Raw genomic sequence first — 15733 nt, forward strand, 5'->3', positions numbered from 1 at the left:
GTCCAGTTCCAAGCTCTATGGGTGAACCACCATAGACATCAATGGAATGGTCCCAATGCAAGGGATACAGGATGCTGAAGATGCCGTAGGATGCTGAGGATGCTGTACGGTCGACAGGGGTCGGTGAGGGGGGCCCTGGGGCTTCTCCATGGTCCACGGTCTTGTTGGAGCAACTTTAGCCACAGCAGTTGACGTCTCTCAAAGTCCTGGTGGGTCCAGCAAAAGTCCAGTTGTAACTGGACTACTGGTCTCCGGTCACAATGAAACCAGCAGTTCCCTTTGGTGGAGGCTAGTGTCCTTCTTGGGCAACCAAACTGCACTCCAATGACTCTCCCAGGTCCGGCAGACAAGGGGGCAGTTTTGAGCATAAGGACTCGGTCTCCCATGCTGCACGTTGGTGGTCAGTGGCGATCAAGCAATTATGGCTAATGACTTGCCAAGGCTGGCTTTTTCAGCATTTGTGGCCCTGTAGCTGTGACAGGAAGTTAGGCAACTGACTCTTGGAGTTTACCTCTTCTGTCTGGGGATTGGGGTTGACTTTTCATTGAGCCAGGCAACACAGGCACAGTCTTCACTTTGTAGCCCAGAAGAAGTAGGTGCAGTCCAGTCTTTGGTGCTGCCTCTCTTTGCCAGGTCCAGGGAACAGCAGTCAGTCCTTCTTTGATCCTCTCTTCAGTGCAAAAGTGATGTGAGGTCTGGGTGCCAGGGGGGTGGTCCATATTTATGCCTAGAAAGCAGGGGCAGCTCCTCTGCTAAGGCGGAGGAGTATTGCAGCACAGCTCTGAGAGCAGTAGTTAAAGGAAAAGTAAAATGATAAGAACCAGCGTTATTATCATTTTAGTTTTCCATTTCCTGATGTGGGCAGGGCTGGACTGCCAGGGCAGGGGACAGGAGGAGGAGTGGTTTGCCCACTCTAATGTGCACATAACTGTTTGGCTGGCCCTCTCGGGCCGACCATAACAACCATGCGCACCTTGCATATTTTGCCCGCAGGCTCCGTTGCAGTCTGGATGCAGAACATGCGGAGGCCCCCATTCCCCATCCGAGCGCCGAACCACGGTGCTCAGACCAATTACAATGCTTCTTTGCAGCCTTGTGATTGGCTAGGGGAGTCAGGAACCTGGGTGCTTCCTGGTTCCTGCTTCTCAGGAGAAAAGGCGGCAGCGGTGAGCAGACGAGAGGCGGCGGGTGGCCGGCCTGAAGGTAAGTGTTTTATTTTTATTATAATAATTTACACCCCCCCACCCTCCACGCACTGGTACATAGCGGCCACCACTGCTAGAAAGTGCCCTTGGAGATGCAGTGGTTACTAGCCAATGGGCTACTAGGTCCCCTTTCACATAATGATGACTTCCTGCAATGTGTGGCATCTAGCTATCCCAGCGTGCAATTTTCTGCTCACTTCCAAGATGGTAGAACCACTCTCTTGGTGTGTGGAGCTTGGTAGCCCACCCTAGATGTGTGGCTACCCAAGGGCTATTCGCATACGGGAAAACCAATTTGGCAACTGTATTCCCCTATATCCCTGACACCAACCTGTCCACCAGAACAATAGTGGTCCACCATTCATTTTCTCTTCCTCTTTGAAGCTCACCTTTTGGTGTCACTTCCTGTGGGGCCTGCTGCCAGGGAGTGGTAACACCTCTTCCAACAGAAGGCTTCTATTGTTTCCTTTTCTGGGTGTCATTCATACTTCTCCCAAGTAGGACAGAAGGCTGTTGTGTGGCCATCAAATGGTCTCTGGACCTTTGTCAACAGAGTGGCAACTTTCTAAAAGTTAATGGATCTGAATACGCGCTACTACCTTGTTGTGGTGATAATTAATCAGTTTCTGCTTTTTGAACTTCATATGCGTGCTCCTGGGGCGGCGTTTTCATTCACAAACGTCATTCATACTCTTAGTTGCTGCACTTCATTCCTAGGTGTGTCCCCCTGGGCACAGTGTTAGACAACTTGATGTTTTAAAGTATTTCTAGCGACTTGTAGTTGGTTGTATTGAAATTCATGTATTTATTCATACATTATGCATTTTTCGTCAAGAATTAATTTTGTAAATATGTCACATGGACTTTCTTTATCCGATGCATTTCGGGTATAGGTACCCTTCGTCAGGGTTGGTCCTGTGATGAAGAATATGAGTATCATGAACCACTGTACACAATGGTATTATTAATCTATTGGATCTTTTTAAATCAAAACAGGTATAATCTAATGTGAGTAAGAATATTACATGGTGTATCTGTTGTTGTTATTAAGAGGTGATTGAAGTCATCGATTACAGCAAGTAAAAGAAGTACGTGTGTTGGTGCTCAGTGTTGTTGATACGGTTTTCGCGAGAAAAGGTGCTCCGGTTGAAAAGCTAAATATACAGTGAGGAATGTCATCTCAATAAAGTTAAAACGTGGTGAGAAGGTTAAAAAAGGTGGAAAATATCGTGCCGATGCTATTTTCTGCGGGTGTGTGAAAATGACAAATAAAGTGTTTAGTGACCTTGCGTGTTTTTTTTGGGGAGTGAACGAGTTTCAAATGGTGATAAAAGATGTGAGATTATGTGCGTTTATAGTCACGGTTAATGGCATTTGCTTTAAGAAATGCCACGGTAGGGTTAATAGCGGTGGATGTGGTTATCACACTATGTAGTTTACGAACGGGGTGATTTTAACCCGGGTTGTGCGCAAAGGTGCATAAAACTTCAGATCGTTTCATTACGGAGGTTATCGCGCTGTGCAGTTATCTAGCGAATTGATTTACGCCCATGCAGTGCTCAACGTTGAATTAAAATTGAGTTTGTTGAGTTACATACCTTGTGTGTGTTAATCCGTCATGAACTCCGATAGAGTAAATGTTACTTGCCGGCATGGGTGAGTTGGGTTTGGTGGCCATATTATGTTTATACGTCATCTATGTGAATAACATAGTGAAAGGACTATGAACCAATATCATTGGCGGCCATCTTAGAGTGTGTATATTGCATTTGAATAGTGAGTGAATGGTGCATAAATATTGAAGATAATGAGTTGAAGAAGGAATATGAAGAAGAGATGAATTGGTGTAAAAGTTAGCTGCTGTAAAGAAACTATAGAAAAAATACATTTTAAATAAAATGGACATTGTAAACAAGCTATAGGGAAATTGTCAAACATATATAACCAGTTCAAAGATAACAAGCGAATTTGTTGCGTTCATTTATCCCATGCGGATATACGCTGTCCAATTTTTTGATCCAGAAATTTTCTCGCTGTAATAGGAATTTTTTATTGTCGCGTCCTTCTTTTTTTTGTACCACTTCGAGGATCAGGAATCTGAGTTGACAGATGTTATGTTGGTTTTCATGGAAATGTTGAGCCACTGTTGATTTGAACTGTTTGGTGCGGATGTTGGATTTGTGTTCATTGATTCTTAACTTTATCTTTCTTTCAGTCTTTCCGACGTAAATCTTGCCACAAGGGCATTTTAGCAGATACACTGTGTTAGTAGTCTCGCAGGTGGCTGTAACTTTAAGTTTTATGGTGTTTCCTTTTTTAGGATGCGTAATGCTTGTACCCGGTATGATATTGTTGCAGTTATTGCAATTGTGACATGCCATCGTTCCTTTGTAAATGTTTGTATCAGCTTTATGGGTTTGTTTAAGTGTCTCTCCTAGATTTTTGTTCCTCGTGAATGCAAAGGTGGGTAATTCTTTGAACAGATCTTTAAAATCTGGTTCCATGATTTGCATTGGCCAATGACGTTTGATTATGCGTTTCATGTCTTGGCTGGCAGTGGAGAATTTAGACACCATCACTAAATGATTGGTTTTATCTTGTGCTGGTTTGGTTAATAGTTCATTTCTGTTTTTTGATTGGCATCGGTTAAGTGCTTCGTCTAGTAGTTTCGGTGGGTATCCTCGTCGATATAACGTACAAATAATTTGCTATGGTTTTTCCATGGAGCCTTCGTGAGTATGTGTTCTTGTTTATGGACAAATTTGAACAAGAACACATACTCACATAGGATCCATGGAAAAACCATAGCAAATTATTTGTACGTTATATCGACGATATATTCGTTGTTTGGAATGGCCAACTATCTACACTAACCGCAGCTACAAAACCTCAACCAAATCAGCGAACATATACAATTCACACACGACATACAACGCGAACATATCAACTTCTTGGATGTTCAAGTATCACTTATTGATTTCAAATTTGAAACAGATTTATATAGGAAGCCTACCGACCAAAATAACACACTGCATTACTCAAGTTTTCACCAAGAGCCGTTGAAACAGCATTTACCTTACTCACAAATGTTGCGAATAAAACGCATAGTATCTAACCCACAAACCACCAAAATACGCTTGCAAGAAACCATGGAATGTTTTTTACAAAGAGGATACCCACCGAAACTACTAGACGAAGCACTTAACCGATGCCAATCAAAAAACAGAAATTAACTATTAACCATACCAGCACAAGATAAAACCAATCATTTAGTGATGGTGTCTAAATTCTCCACTGCCAACCAAGACATGAAACACATAATCAAACGTCATTGGCCAATGCTAATCATGGAACCAGATTTTAAAGATCTGTTCAAAGAATTACCCACCTTTGCATTCACGAGGAACAAAAATCTAGGAGAGACACTTAAACCCATAAAGCTGATACAAACATTTACAAAGGAACGATGGCATGTCACAATTGCAATAACTGCGACAATATCATACCGGGTACAAGCATTACGCATCCTAAAAAAGGAAACACCATAAAACTTAAAGTTACAGCCACCTGCGATACTACTAACACAGTGTATCTGCTAAAATGCCCTTGTGGCAAGATTTACGTCGGAAAGACTGAAAGAAAGATAAAGTTAAGAATCAATGAACACAAATCCAACATCCACACCAAACAGTTCAAATCAACAGTGGCTCAACATTTCCATGAAAACCAACATAACATCTGTCAACTCAGATTCCTGATCCTCGAAGTGGTACAAAAAAAAGAAGGACGCGACAATAAAAAATTCTTATTACATCGAGAAAATTTCTGGATCAAAAAATTGGACAGCGTATATCTGCATGGGATAACTGAACGCATCGAATTCGCTTGTTATCTTTGAACTGGTTATATATGTTTGACAATTTCCCCATAGCTTGTTTACAATGTCCATTTTATTTAAAATTTATTTTTTCTATAGTTTCTTTACAGCAGCTAACTTTTACACCAATTCATCTCTTCTTCATATTCCTTCTTCAACTCATTATCTTCAATATTTATGCACCATTCACTCACTATTCAAATGCAATATACACACTCTAAGATGGCCGCCAATGATATTGGTTCATAGTCCTTTCACTATGTTATTCACATAGATGACGTATAAACATAAGATGGCCACCAAACCCAACTCACCCATACCGGCAAGTAACATTTACTCTATCGGAGTTCATGACGGATTAACACACACAAGGTATGTAACTCAACAAACTCAATTTTAATTAAACGTTGAGCACTGCATGGGCATAAATCAATTCGCTAGAAAACTGCACAGCGCGATAACCTCCGTAATGAAACGATCAAGTTTTATGCACCTTTGCGCACAACCCGGATTAAAATCACCCCGTTCGTAAACTACATAGTGTGATGACCACATCCACCGCTATTAACCCTACTGCGGCATTTCTTAAAGCAAATGCCATTAACCGTGACTATAAACGCACATAATCTCACATCTTTAATCACCATTTGAAACTCGTTCACTCCCCAAAAAAAACGCGCAAGGTCACTAAACACTTTATTTGTCATTTTCACACACCCGCAGAAAATAGCATCGGCACAATATTTTCCACCTTTTTTAACCTTCTCACCACGTTTTAACTTTATTGAGAAGACATTCCTCACTGCATATTTAGCTTTTCAACCGGAGCACCTTTTCTCGCGAAAACCGTATCAACAACACTGAGCACCAACACGCGTACTTCTTTTACTTGCTGTAATCGATGACTTCAATCACCTCTTAATAACAACAACAGATACACCATGTAATATTCTTACTCACATTAGATTATACCAGTTTTGATTTAAAAAGAACCAATAGATTAATAATACCATTGTGTACAGTGGTTCATGATACTCATATTCTTCATCACAGGACCAATCCCTGACGAAGGGTATCTATACCCGAAATGCATCGGATAAAGAAAGTCCACGTGACATATTTACAAAATTAATTCTTGACGAAAAATGCATAATGTATGAATAAATACATGAATTGCAATACAATCAACTACGAGTCGCTAGAAATACTTTAAAACATCAAGTTGTCTAACGCTGTGCCCAGGGGGACACATCTAGAACTTTCTAAAAGTTACATCTACTCAAAGCATTTATGAAATTTGCCTAGGGGAGCAAGTAGGGTTAATGTAATGATTATTTTGATACCTTGAAATACCTACTTTAGTAGTCCTATTCAGAAGTTAGTACAGCTGAGTTGTGTAATCCTGCACTCACCCGTAGGGCTACTCGCCTTCCCACAGTAACAACAACAATTTGGGTTTTTTATTGTTAGGACATATAAAAAGACATGTCTTACATTTCAATATACAGCACTCTGCCTTAGGACTCGATAGGCATCCTGTAGTGATGACCTATGTATATTTAAAGGCAGATTTAGACTTTGTCAGTAGTTTGAATGGCAAAGTCAAACTAGCAGTTTCAAAACAAACTGCTCTACCAGTGTGCATTGGCAGGCTCGGAAATATGTTTTTCTTTGGCACACTCAGGGTGGCACAATAAATCCTGCAGCCATGAGGGACAACTGAAATAGGCCATACACTAGGGATTACTAGGGACTTATAAGTAAGCTAACTTATTCCAATTGGGTATAAGTCAATGAAACATACACTTTTATTGAAACATGCACTTTTAGGGGTCAGAGCACTGCCACTGTGGTCTCTGAAGCAGGCCTCAGTGCACTGTCAGCAACATCAGTCCAAGACTTTGAATGTGAACTTGCATAAACAAGCATTTTCCCTCACACCCATCCTCAACATCTCCATCGACTCAACCCCATTCCCTGACACCTGAAAACATGCCATTATCATGCCCCTGCTCAAAGCCACCATCTGCTGATCCAGCCACACTTTCCAACAACTTACCCAACTCCCTCCTACCATACCCAGCAAAGGTCTTAGAGAAATAATCATCCCACGTCTCACTGACCACCACAGCAGCCACTTGCTCCTCAATGCTACACAGTTCAGATTCAGACCAATACACAGTTCAGAAACAGCATTCATCACACAGATGACAACCGCATGATCCTTGACAGAGGTCAGCCCTCATTCTCCTAGACCTCTCTGCAGCATTTAATATGGTCTCACACTCAACATCATCAGGTGTCTGCACGAGATTGTCATCGAAGGACTGACTCTCCGCTGGATCTGCTCTTTCTTAACTGATACAACACAAGCTGTCAGCATAGTGCATTACTCCTAGGAAGACCTCAAACTCATCTGCGGAGTGTCTTAAGATTCATCGCTCAGCCCTACCCTCTTCAATTCATACATGATCCACCTGGCTAACCTCATCCACACACACAAAATCAACATCCTCACCTATGTCGATGATACACAACTCATCCACAACCTCTTAGACAAGACCTCCAACACAAGAAACAAGTTCACCGCCTGCATGGCTGAAATCACTAACTGGATGAAAGCCAACTGTCTCAAGCTCAACACCCCTTAGACAGAATAATTGATCTTCAGCAGAATCACCTCATCATGGGAATACAACTGATGGCCTGCAGAACTTGGACCCATACCCAGCAACCATGCCAGGAACCTCAAAATAATCATTGACAGCAAACTGTGCATAACCGCAAAGTCAACGCAGTCACTCCACCCTGCTCCCACACCCTGAGGATGATGAGGAATATCTTCAAATGGTCCCAAACAACACTGAAAAGACTGTCACTCATGCCCTAGTCACCAGCAAGTTGGACTGTGGGAACACACTCTACACCAGGTTCACCAAGAAACTCATGAGACAACTACAAACCAAACAGAACTCTGTGGCCAGACTCATCCTCAACCTCCCACACAGAACTCACATCACATGACATCACATGACATCTCACACATATTCAAGGCACTGCACAACTTAGGCCGCACCTACCTGATCAGTTGCATCTCCTTCCACAACCACCCAAGCACCATTGCTCAACTGTACTCCTACTCACACACATCCCACGCATACACAGAACCAGATCACTAGATTATCTCTTCTCTTATATTGTTCCCAAAGCGTGCAATGGCCCGCCCACTCCAGAGCCCCCTCCTCTTTTCTTGAATTCCGCAAGAAGTTGAAGACCTGGCTTTTCAAATAATAAATCTACCATAGGCAGGGCTAGTCACACACACACATTCTCAGTGGCAAGAAGCGCTTCCAAGCGATACTGCGCTTTACAAATACACATAACAATGATAATAACAGCTCTGCCTTTTGAGCACTTTTGAGAATATGAAAGGTGTCATTGGAAAAGGGAGATACTTCCCTTTCAAATGGTTTCTCTCCCTAGTGGATTCCTGCTTTGTGCTCACTCCTAGAGGGTGATCTCAAATAAGAAATCAATCCACTATACATCAGGGAATAGAAAAGGGAGAGCAGATCCTAAGGCATGGGCAATTGTCCCCCCCTCCACCAATGTCCTCAACAGTCCTTCTGAATCCCTTGGGTGGGCAAATGTTTTAACCCTAAGACCCAGGAGGCATTCTAGACACCAAGTAGTGTTTTTTATTAACCCAATAGTAGTAGAAACAACTTGTTCTGACATCAGGCTGCACCTCCCAACCCGGAAGCCTCTACAGTCTTTCTGGACCTCCATGGGGCATAGTGGGGATTTATCCTCATTCTGCCCTTGGGGTCAGAAAACACACTAGATACCAGGGATGGCTCTATTTAAAAAAGATAAAAAGAATGGGTTGTGGTCAGTTCTGAGTCTGACATCAGGCTGCATCCACAACCCCTAGAGCCCAAACAATATTTCGGCCCCACTACAGAGGGGCAGAATTAGCAATTTGTCCCAGTCTGCTTTCCCCAGGCAACACATAGCATACTAGACACTAGAGATAGTGTTTAAGAAAATAGAATGGGTAGGGGCCGGCCCAACCTGATATTGGGCCACTCCTCCTGCTTCTAAAGTTCAGCCAGTCTTTCTGCTACCTGAGGGATACCCCTAATCTGCCATCCCCTGGAGGGAGGTCAGACAGCACACTAGACAACATGGATTTATTTTCTAAAGTTTAAGGTGAGGGCTGTCCTGGTATCTGGCCACAACCCACACCCATGTAACCCAAAACGTCTTTATGTCCTTCTGATTGGGGAGGTTAAAGTGCACACTAGACACCATGGTCGCAGCACAGAAAGTGCCCCACGAATGCAGTGGGAGCTTGAGCCTGCTGCTTGTGCACCCGAGTTACTTTGGTTTTATAGAACAGGTTGCGGATGCTTGTGCTGCCTCTTTTATAATATGGATCGTGCTGGCACACTTTTTACAAGGGTTGATGGGCAATTGAGGAAAGACTCCGCCCATGCTGTATTAAAGATGCATATGCAATAAATCTGTTGAGTAATGCTCTGAATGTGCACCACTTGGAGGTGTTGCTCAGTTAGTTACACCCAACTGAAAGTGCTGCTTTGGAGTCCATGGAACCCCCAAGCCATTTCACTTCTTAGAGAGAGGTCAATCACCCTCCTGTGAAAGAAGGGGGTGCAGTTTCAACCTGCATTCCTGTCTTTACTAATGCGTTCCAGTCAGCGCAGGCACAAACTGACAGTGTACGAACCTGTGCTGAGAGTTTACCACACACTGCTGCGTTGTCCCCGACCAGTGCACCAATGCATGTTTGAAAAGGCAAGGTTGACTGGCAAAAGCGCACAGTATTTGATTTCGTGTAAAAGCTTCACCCTTCCAGCTTTATGAACTTATTATAGAGAATGTGTTCAAAGATGGTACAACTACTGCGAATTTACCTAGAATGGATTATTTATCTTATTTTCAATTCCTACTGTTAAGAACTATAGCCAGCAAAAGGATGTCTTATTTTTGTTAGATTCATTTGAAATTGTAAGTATGCACACACCAGCTATGGTGGCAAAAGTGACGCTGTACGAAACGGATAAAACAATACAAAGAAAAGAAAAAAAATAATATGTTCAAATAAATAGAACACAGGCAAAATATCAATGTCTGGAGATTTTGGGCCACCCGTCTATAATGATAAATTCAGGACTTTCCTAAAACCATGTAAAGGCTTAAAACCCAACACTTTGAAAAAACGACCCCACTTTGTATATAAGGCGCAGGAAAAAAAGAAACTATGGGGCAGATTTATGAGCCCCTTGCGCCACTTTTGCGTCACTTTTCCCATGTTAAAAGTGACGCAAAAGTGGCGCAAGGGGCTCATAAATCTGCCCCTATGAGCTTGCACTATTGACCTAACTTATTTCATGTCTTCTATTTAGACATTTGATCTGAAACAGTTTTGGGTTGGCAAGCCATTAAAGAGGCGGACATGTGTAGTGAGTTTCGCCTGACTGCAGTTCAGGATGCAGTGTAGCTTCCACTGGTTTTCCCCAAAGTCCCATAAAGGCAAATAAATCGGAATATTTCTTCTGTGCAACTTAACAGAGTATCAAGTTACTTTACAGCTCCTCGGGGCCAAAATCCTCCATAGTACTGGTGGGGAGCCAAGCTCTGAGCAGACCTGATGGAGCTGGGAGCCATTAAAAGTGGTAGTAAAATGCCAACGCGGAAGCGAATTTTCAAGTAAAACAGCTGAAGGCATCCATTGAAGGGACGTCACAGAATATGCAATGACTGGAGCTTCCTTGTGATGGCCTGTAAATCACAATACTGGTGACTTGGGCCTCATTCTCAGTCCTCTGGTAAACAGGGCTGGTAAAGGGAATACAAATTTCCAGGTTTAATCCAGAGATTCTAGTAGTTGAAAACAGTCCAAATCACCAAATCATCCAGGGAAAAGCATGCAACAATCACTGAAACTCTGATTCCCGCATGTTATTCTCCAAGCAAAATGCATGGGGATTATTTCAGTGTATTTGGGATACCATTGCATGATTATTGGTGACTCCGGGGTGGGGGTGGATTTCATGCCTCAACCTGCCCATGATGTTTATTTATACAAACATCACTTACTACTAACGACCTCCTTCAGCGTGTCCTCTTATTCCTCCCACAAGCTCCACCCCACAGGAGTTACTGATATTGGGGTACTGTTAGTGGGGCAGAGTTTATAGGTGTTTGCAAGTGGGATCCTGAAGACCCCCTTATAAATGAGGAAATGTCAGAGGAATTCCTAATTCTGGGTCCAACTCCCATGATAATTTCTCATTTCTCCCCATAGTTTTGCTATTCAGGAGCCACTTTCAGCAGTTGACATCTCCAGGTGAAACAAAAGGGATCTGGGGTGTTTCTGCAGATGTCATAATTCCCATGGGACTGGTAACTCCAGTTATACGCCCCATTGGATTTACAAGGCCACTACGAGGATGTTACCCCAGTTTATAAGTACTTAAAAAACTACAGGGCAAATTTATCAAGACTTTGGGCTGCCGCAAGGTCAAGCAAAGTGATGAAAAGTCTTGACATGGCACCTATTTTTCTAGAGCTAAACTTTTTTTGTGCTGGAAAGGTACCCTTTTTATAGTGCAAATAGTGGTTTGAGCTGGTTTGCCCTATTTGTGTTAAAGGGTATTCCATGGGCTGTACTTGAATGCCCAGAGCAACCACACATAACTTTTGATGGAAAACCATATCTACTAAAATTGTTAGACCTTGCTTTGCATAAAAAAACACCTTGAGGCAGTCTCAAGTATAAGAAACACTTTCATTTCGCCTTACATTTTGTAAACTGCATTACCTCCTCGTAAGTCTTCCTCGCCACATGCTAAACAAAGTGAGCTTCAGCGCCACACCACAACTCTCCAAAGCAAAAGTTGGCCCCCATGCCTCCCATCCCTTCCCAACATGGCCGACCCATATCACCCCTGACCTCAATAAGAGGGGGGCTGGCCCAACCCACGGCCTGTTTTTTTAGTTCTGTGCTAACTCTCCAAGTGCACTGTGAGGTAAGTGTGGGATCCTGCTCTAGCAGGATTGTGTATCTCTGGGTGGAGGCCCGGGCTCTAGCGGGCCTGTGTGCATGGGGATCCTCCCCTTTTCTTCCCCCGTTTCCACTTCTTTGGTAGCGGTTAGGCTCTGCTTTAGCGAGCCACAGGTCAATAGGGGCCATGCCACGTTTGGAATTGGGCAGACTCCCGCGGCCGCTTATGCACAATCTGATCTCGTGCCGCATTCTTATTCAGTAGGCATAGTGGCATTTTCATGACTGGAAAAATTCTGAGTTCTAGCTCTGGGAGGTCATTACTGGATTGTGGGCGCTCACGGTGGCCTTTATCAGCTTTTGCAGTTGCTTCTCGGTAACCCGGACAGTGGGAGTTTCAGTTCCTGGCTCCGGCCCTCTGTGCGCACTTCTTCTGTTTCGCTCCGCCTTCCTTTCGGAGCTCGATAATTCATCCCACAGTTGTCCTTGGTGGCCTGCGCGTGCTGTTAGCAGCGCCCCTCCTTTCATGCCGTTTTCAGGTGGGTGGGCACACATTGTCTATTTTGTTGCCCACATCCGGATGACTTTTGCGACTCCACTGGGTCCGAGTCTACCTGGCCTCCTGAGGGGTGGGGCCTGGCATTTGCAGCTTCCTGCATCGCAGGTTTTCTGGCAACTGTGTTTCCGACAGGCACTGCTATTTAGAGAGAGACTTCTGTTTCTTGGCATTCTTATGTGGCTTGTCCCGGCATTTGTTAGTATCCTGTGTGCTGGCTGTTCGGTCTGATTGTCCTCATGGATCATGGGGTGGATCCTCCAGTGGTGGCTGGCTCCAGCTCTCAAGCACCCTCTGAGGCCCTGTCTATGCAGTCCATCCAGGCCATGATTCAGGCTGCGGTGGCTGATGCTTTTGAGGAACGCAAAGGGGGGCAGGGTCCCTCTTCCCCCAAACATCCATGCCTGGACCCTCCTCCAGGTTCCAAAGCTGAAGGTGAGGATGAGGACCTCAGGGGTCTTATGCGCAGGGACAAGAATTGCGTGATGTCCTTCAGCACATCAAGGATAACATGGCTTTCCAGCTCCCACAGTCGATGAGCTTTCTGAGGATTTTTTCTTGCAGTACCAGCGCAAGGAATCTGAGTCCCTCCCTTTGCATTCTCCGGTAAAGAAAGTTATTTATAATGAATGGCAGGAAATCGATAAGCAGGCTTTTCCTCATTATCTGGCCAAGCGCTATGCCATCCAGTACTTCGCTAAGGAGTTCCCTTCCTCCGTGAAGGTTGATTCACTCATGGCTGGTCTTGCCACTCAGGGTTCCATCATTTCTGAGGATGCTTCTCATCCGGACCCAGTGGACATGCGGGTGGAAGCTGCGGCCCAACGGGCCTATGCGGCTGCCAACTTTTCCATCCGTGCTTTTGCGTACTTATCTTAGACTGTCCAGTCATTATTGAAGGACTTCCAGTCTTTGGCGGAGTTGCTGGACCAGGGGGCTGATGTTCTTCCTACTTTGACAGTGATGGAACAGCAGACAAAACTTTTGTTGGATATTTCTTTAGATACCTTGGGGGCTGCCGCCGTAGCTGGTGTGCTGCGATCCAGACCAGTCGCCAAGTCTGGCTTTGCCACTGGAAGGCTGATAATGCCCAGAAGACTATCCTGATGAAAATTCTTGTTTCGGGTATGAAGCTGCTTGGCGCCTCCCTGCAGGACATGGTGAAGAAGTCCGCGGAGGACAGGAAGCTTTTGGCACCCATCCGTTCCTCCAGGAGCCGGTTTTTGGACCTAAAAGGGCCTTTACTTACACGTCTACTCCCAGGGCCACTTTGCCATTTCGAGGAAGGGGTCGCGGCCGGGCCACCTCTTTCTTCAACAAGTCCCGGTTTCAGCCTGCTTCCTCTTCCCCCGCTTCTAAATCCTGACTATGTTCTGGTCTCACCTGCAGGGAGTCCGGTTGGTGGACGCCTGTGCAATTTCATCTCTGCGTATGAGTCGTCCGTCTTGGACCAGTGGGCTCTCCGAACTGTCCAGGACGGTTTCTGCATTGTGGTCAGCTCCCTTCCTCCGGACGCTTTCCGCACCACCATGCTGCCTTCCATGTCAGTGAAGCGGGTGGCCCTGCTGGCCGGTGTTCAGGACCTTCTCGACAAGGGGGCTATTCGGCCGGTTCCTGCTTCTCAGAAGGGAAGGGGCCTCCATCCTGTTCTTGGTGAAGAAGGTGTCTGGGAACAATTGTCCTGTTCTGGCTTTGAAGCAGGTTAATTCATTTATTCCCCATGTAAAGTTCAAAATGCTGTCTCTGCAGGAGATTCTGCCACTGCTGGTTAAGGGGAGGTGATCGCATCTCTGAATCTTATTGAAGGCTACCTCCAAGTGCACGTGCACCCGTCCTCACGGAGATTCCTTCGATTTTTCTTGGGGGGCCTCCACTATCAGTTCCAGGTACTTCCCTTAGATTTATCCTCTGCCCGAGGGTTTTTACTAAGGTGTTGGCTTCTTTGGTGAGAATCCTCCACAGGGAGGGTATCAGGGGTTTTCCTTATCTGGATGACTGGCTGATTTCTGCCTCTTCTTTTTCTAAGGGGACTCTTCACATCAAGAGGGTCTGCAAAGTACTTTCCTCCCATGGGTTCCTGATCAATCTCAAGAAGTCTCACCTGTTGCCGACCCAGGACTTGGTGTTCATTGGGGGTCACCTGGACATGGTCTGGGGGAGGGACTTCTGCTTCTGGAATGGAGGAACACCTTGTGGACGGATCTGGGTTCTCTCCTGGGTCTGGATTCCGCTCCTGTTTATCTATGGTTAAGGGTTCAGGGGTTGATGTCAGCTACCATCAATGTTCTGCTTTGGGCTCGCCTCCATTTATACCCCTTGGGGACTTACGACCTCATGATGGTTGTGTCACCACAGATCCGTGCCAAGCTGGGCTGCTGGTTCGTGGAAGCTTACCTCTCGGGGGTCTCCCCTTCCTGTTCTCCCTGTCCCGGGTGGTCACGACCGACGCCAGTCTCCTGGGCTCGGGTACGACCCTGGGTTCCTGGTCTGTTCAGTGTCAGTGGGATCAGCTTCAGGCGAGGTGCTCCTCCAACTTTCGGGAGCTGAAGGCCGTTCTCCTGGCTTGCCTGGAGTTTGCTCCTTCTCCCCGGGGTCAGCATGTGTTGGTCCGGACGGACAATCAGGTGGTGAGGGGCTACATCAATCATCAGGGGGGTTACAAGGTTCGCTCCCTTTGGCTGCTGACCCAGGAGCTGCTGTCCTGGGCAGAGTCTTCAGTCTTGTCCCTCAGGGTGGTGTATCTCCTGGGGAAGGAGAATGTTGTGGCGGATTGCCTGAGCCGGGTGTTTCAACCTCTGTCTGCCTCTCTCTGAGGTTCTCAGTGTTCCGGCAGCTTCTGACCCAGTTTGTCAGGCCTCGGATCGACTTGTCGCGGACAAGTTCAATGCTCTCCTGCTTGTTTCTAAGCTCTCCCACCGTGCCCAGGGGCGTGGTGGTTGGATGCTTTGTCGTTCCCTTGGCCATCCTCCCTCCTGTATGCGTTTCCCCCGTTTCCCTTTATCCCGCGCATCCTGTGCAAGATTCGCCAGGAGAAGGCATTTGTCCTATTGGTGGTTCCCGGATGC

The sequence above is a fragment of the Triturus cristatus genome, chromosome 2_2 (assembly GCF_964204655.1).
Source record: "Triturus cristatus chromosome 2_2, aTriCri1.1, whole genome shotgun sequence".
In the NCBI taxonomy this organism is placed as follows: Eukaryota; Metazoa; Chordata; class Amphibia; order Caudata; family Salamandridae; genus Triturus; species Triturus cristatus.